Raw genomic sequence first — 6,000 nt, forward strand, 5'->3', positions numbered from 1 at the left:
GGAGCAGTGGCAAGGCAAAGGCGTGATCATACTGTTCCTCGCATTTATGTTTATAAAATGAACCTGGGAATACTCTGATGAATAATGTATTGAAAACCTTTTGTAATAGTGTTATTAAAGTGGATTGTTTTTCTGAAAAATTTAAATTGGCTGGATTTTTCGGTTGTTACACAAATGGATCATGGATTTAAAATGACATAAATAATACAATCACAAATTGAAGCTTATATCATTGCTTGGAATCAATAGTTTGGATCAATGAATCCTAGAAATGAGAATAACCAAATTACCACCAGTGGAACTAGAATTTGATTCAAACATCATGAAATATCATCATTAGCCAAAAGGCTGACAATTGGATCACTTATTGAAGGAAGATGATCTAACTTCTAACCATAAACTCAATCTCATATCATTGCTTGAAGCTTCAAATTCAGATTTGAAAATCTAGGGTTTTAGACACCCATCAAATCACATTCAAACTCATAAATCTCATAACTATTTGTTAGTCAAATTTTGTAGATGAGTCAATGAGTTAAACTACATCAACAATTTCACAATAATCACCCAATTTAAGCATAAACTCGGATTTCACCATTGTTAGTTAAGAAAAATCATCAAAATAACTCCAATCTTACAATTCTCACAACCATTTGTTGGTTGGAGCTTGGAGATGGATTAAGGAAAGGAAGTACATCAATAATCTTATATAAACAACATATATGAAGTATAAATTTTGGATTTGCAATACCACATAAACTCCAAGACGAATTTGGGGGAAAAGGAAATGATTCTACCTTTAAAAGAAAGATCATGAAATAAATTGATCAAGGTTTCATCCAAGAGTTCCAAGCACCAAAATACCATGAATATTATAGGGAAAATCGATCCAAAATGGTGTGCATTTAAGTCATCATGTTGATTGATTTTTTCAGAAATAAAGGGGGCTGATAGAATTGATACCAAGAGAAACAAAGGAGAAAGAGTATCATCTGCACCCATCTAATATAAATGATATATAGAAGAAATATTAGAACTTGACGAAAAATATCCATTCATTAAACCACAAGGTATGGAAGGTGTTGTTGATGTCTCTTCTAGAATTGCAAATGCCTTGCTATAGAGTAAATAAGAATTTAAAGGGTAATTAAATGCAACATAGTTTTATATTAATAATTATAACATCCTAATTTATACTTTCATGTTTTAGCGTAAAATATTTATAGCTTCCTACTCACATTATATATATATATATATATATATATATATATATATATATATATATATATATGTATATGTGTATGTATTTTGTTTAAAAAACTTAAAAAATGGTTATGTAGTTTAACAATGTCCCTTATGTACATGCACCTTCATCGCCCGCTGTGAAGCACATAAATTCTCTGGTTATTATTCTATGCAATATTGTTATGATGTTATTTTAATTGTAAAATATACTAATTTATTTTAAATCGATGAAAAGAATGATGCAGATGCAGAGGCAACTCACGTTGCTTATTTTAGGCAATATCTCACATTTTAATAGTTTGATTATTATTTTTAGATTGGTTTATTTCAATTTTAAAAGACCCATTATTTAGGGATTAGGTTTTATCTTCTTTTTTTGATGTCGTTTGGTTAAGCCAAACTTTGGGGCTCTTCGTAAGTATCTTATTTTCTATTTGTTTGGAGGTGATTTTTTTGATGAATAAAAAGAACACAACCAATAAACTCTCTTCTGTTTGCATTTGTGAGTCTTGACTATTTGAGTGTTGTTTACATCATTTGGTATAAGAGCATATGTATTGTAAATGGTCGGACATGGACACCCTCACAGTCAACCTCGTCGAGACGTCGATGGAAGCAACGACGAAGAACTAAGAGACCCATAAGATGTTAAGATAGAGCTGTTGGATAAGGTGTCTAAGTCCATAACTTATTTGGTATATACTTGACCCGACCGGCATGGTCCATTTGGGTTGCATCTCATCCAAACTATTATGGATAATTTTATGAGAGTTATACACATATGTTTATTAATATATTATAAGTTATAATATATTAATATGAAATTACGTTATTTAATTAGTTTTAGTCTTAAATTAATTATGAATTAATTTAGAGATTAAAATGAAGACTAATTAGATTATGGGCTATTTGTTTTATATAGTGTGGGCTAATACTCATTTGTTAATGGGCTAGGCTTATGTGGAAGTCCATGGATGATCCATGGAGCTTTTAACCCATGGATCCTTGGAAAGGAAAAGACATGGGTTATTAGGGTTTCACCCTAACCATGCACACTATATAAGCATGCTTATGGAGCATGAAATGGAGCCTAAGGAAAAACTAGTGAACTAGTGTGTGTAAGCTTGTGTGTGGCCGAAAATTATACAAGTGTGTATACTCTCTCAAAGTTTTCCAAGAGTTTGTGGTGTTTTGTGATTCCATTTGAGGCATTCACACTATTGGTGCTTGGCCCTCAAACTCCTTAGAACCAAACTCATCAAAAGGTATGTAATCTCTTCTAACTCTTTTATGTTGAAATGTTCCCCATGCCATGTTAGATAGGTTATAAACCTTGGAAAATTTATTATTTTGCATGTATTTAGACAAACATAGATCCAAGGTTTATTAGGGTTGCATGCACACTTAGAAAGTGTTAGATTGCTCAAAACCCAACAGTGGTATCAGAGCCTAGGCTTGCTTGTTTGATACTTGATGCAAAATAGTGAAAAAAGTCGAAATCGTTGATGTCTGCATGATGGACTTGCCGAGTCCATGGGGGGGACTCGACGAGTCCAAGGCAAACTTCAACCTACTCGTCGAGTAGGATCGAGAGAGTGCATATTTTCGACTTTTGCTGCTGGAAATGGACTAGAAACATTACCCTAAACTGTTTTGGTGTTATAAAACTTATTTTAGTTGGTGTAATGGTTGTTCTAATCCATTTACAATAGCATATATCAAAATTCCATGATTTTATGTGTTCATATAATTCTTGAATTTTTGATGATCATGTTCATGTTCTTATGAATTTAGAAAATGATAGGAATTATTTGCTGAATTGTTTAGGATTAATTCTTAATCATTTATGTGTTTTAATGGAGTCCATAATTTGTCCTCAAGTTATGGATTTCCAAAGATCACTCTTATTTAACACACACTTAAAACACATAAGTTACATGAAAATGAAGAGTCTTCATTTTTATGAACCTTTAATTCATAAGTTATGAAATGAAGAGTTTTGAAAAGTTACAAAACTTGCCCTCAAGTTTTGGAATTTGTAAAGTTTCACACACTTTAATAAACTTTAATTCCAACCCTTAGAGTTTTAATAGTTAAAATTCAACCCTTATACTATTTATAACATTAATGGTTAATTATTATATATATGTATAAGAATAAGTCGTTTTACCGTTAGTAGGCCTCATTCACGAAGCCGGTCTATAAGGTGGTTATAAGGTTGTTGCCTATAAAATGGCGACTTAATGGGTGTATACTCTCACCCACCGCTTGCTTGATCGGTGGAGGGTCGTTAGCCGAACGGGTAGGACAATGACTTTAAATCCTCATTAAAAGTATAATGATTATTATAAAGTAACTAAACTCTTTTAATTCCCAATCTTAGTTACCTTAGGAAAAATTTGAACATGGTGATAGTCCATGAAATTCACACTTTGTACCTTACCAAGTCGTTGGTGGAGCGTGTGTGGTTAACCGACACACTAACTAGGACTAGTAAGGATCACGAAGGGTGACTTAATGTTTGTCATAGATCAATGGAGCATGTGTGGTTAACCGGCACATTGATTAGGTGATAATATTAAGGGTACCAAGTGAATTATCATGGTTATTAACACCTTGTTTTGTGATCCTCGGCATCCCAGTCACAAAACTTGAAGGGCACAATCGAGATTGAAACATGCCATTGAAAAGTTCAATGAATCTCAAAAGAATCTAGGAATTTCAAATCCAATTAAACCTAATAAATCATTTCGTTTTCGTGGTGGAAATTGGTGAATCGTCATTCACATACCTTTCAAATATATTATTACATAGATTATGGCATCCCTCTTCTAAGTGTAATATATTGTGATTGGGTCCTAGCCTTAATATTACATTTGGGTGTTTTATTAAGGATCCTATATATCTAATCTAAACTTACTCTCTTCTTTCAGATGTCTTCCAACACTAATGCTTCAGGCTCTAACCCAACTGGTTCTTTCTCTCTCATGAATCTTTGTGGGAGGGTCATCTTTGATGGTTCCAACTTCATGGATTGGATTAGGAACATCAGGATGGTTACTCGTTATGAGGACAAGGAATATGTCCTCGATAAGGAGTTAAAAGAACTTGATGAGTCTACTGCTACTCCTGAGGAGATCGCTGAATTCAGGACTCATGAGAGAGATGCTACGAAGGTGGCATGTATCATGATGGCCACGATGACAGCCGAGCTCCAAAAGTCATATGAAGATTTCTATCCTTTTGAGATGCACCAAGACCTGATGGAAAGGTACCATCAGAGTGCTCGTCAGGAGCGGTATGAAATAATCTCCTCCATAATAACTACCCGCATGAAGGACGGTGAATCCGTCACGGGCCACATGCAAAAGATGCAAAGGTATGTGGACCGTTTGCTGAAGCTGAATGTTAACATCCCCGAGGAGTTGGCAATTGACATCATTTTGCACTCCTTTCCTTCTTGTTATGATCATTTTCGAATGACATATCATATGAACAAGGAGGAAGTTACCCTCATCAAGCTTCAAGGACTCTTGAAGACTGCGGAATCCGGTCTTAAGGGTAAGGCGGTTGTTACCTCTACTATTCCTACTCCAACATCTACCCCTGTTTTAGCTATTGGGCAAGGCAAAGGGAAGAAGAGGAAGCACCCTTCGAAGGGTACCAAGGGAAAGTCTCTTGAAGGCTCCTCATCAAAGACCAAGAGCAGTTCTGTCACTCCTTCTGCCATTCCCAAGGATGCTGAATGCTTTTATTGCCATGAAAAGGCACACTAGAAGCGAAACTGCCCTAAGTACTTGCAGGATCTAAAGGATGGGAAAGTGAAACCCACCCACGCAGATATTTACACTATATTGTCTAATTACTCAACATATTCTAACTCTTGGGTGCTTGATACAGGATGTGGTATTCACATATGTTCTGATTTGCAGGGCCTAAGAAGAAGTGAGAATGTGGAGCATGGGAAGATAAACTTGATCATGGGGAATAGGAAGGCTTCACTTGTTTCCAAGATTGGAGTTTATACTTTGTTGCTTAATAATGGGTTGAAATTAGATTTGAATAGATGTGTGTACTCGTCTGAAATGGCGAGAAATATTATTTCTTTTCATGCTTTGTACAAACAAGGTTTTACCTTTTCGTTTGATAATGAATGTGGTGGTATTAATGCTTTCTTTAAAAATGTGTTTTATTTTAAAGCATTACATTGTGATGGTGTGTATGAAACTATGTCGATTGTAGACAACTTAGGAAATAATGTGTTGTATATTGATTCTTCTACTAGCCTAGATAAAGCATCATTGTGGCATTGTCGTCTTGGACATGTAAACAAGAAACGCATAGGCCAACTCCAAAAGAGTGGAGTCCTGGAATCATTTGACCTTAAATCAGATGATAGTTGTGAATCTTGTCTACTTGGAAAGATGACAAAATCACCCTTCACTGGAACTTGTGAGAGGGGTGAGGGTTTGTTGGACCTAATGCATACTGATGTATGTGGGCCATTCAAAACCGCCACAAGGGATGCTAATCGATATTATGTGACTTTTATTGATGATTCTAGTAGGTATGGGTATGTCTACTTAATCAAACATAAGTCAGAAACCTTTGAAAGGTTTAAGGAATTCAAACAGGAAGTAGAAAATCAATTGGGCAGGAACATTAAGATGCTTCGATCCAATCGAGGTGGTGAGTATCTTAGTACCGAGTTCCTTGACTATCTTAAGGAGTGTGGGATTGTCTCACAATTGACTC

This window comes from Lactuca saligna, chromosome 2, assembly GCF_052625555.1.
Source record: "Lactuca saligna cultivar CGN05327 chromosome 2, ASM5262555v1, whole genome shotgun sequence".
In the NCBI taxonomy this organism is placed as follows: domain Eukaryota; kingdom Viridiplantae; phylum Streptophyta; class Magnoliopsida; order Asterales; family Asteraceae; genus Lactuca; species Lactuca saligna.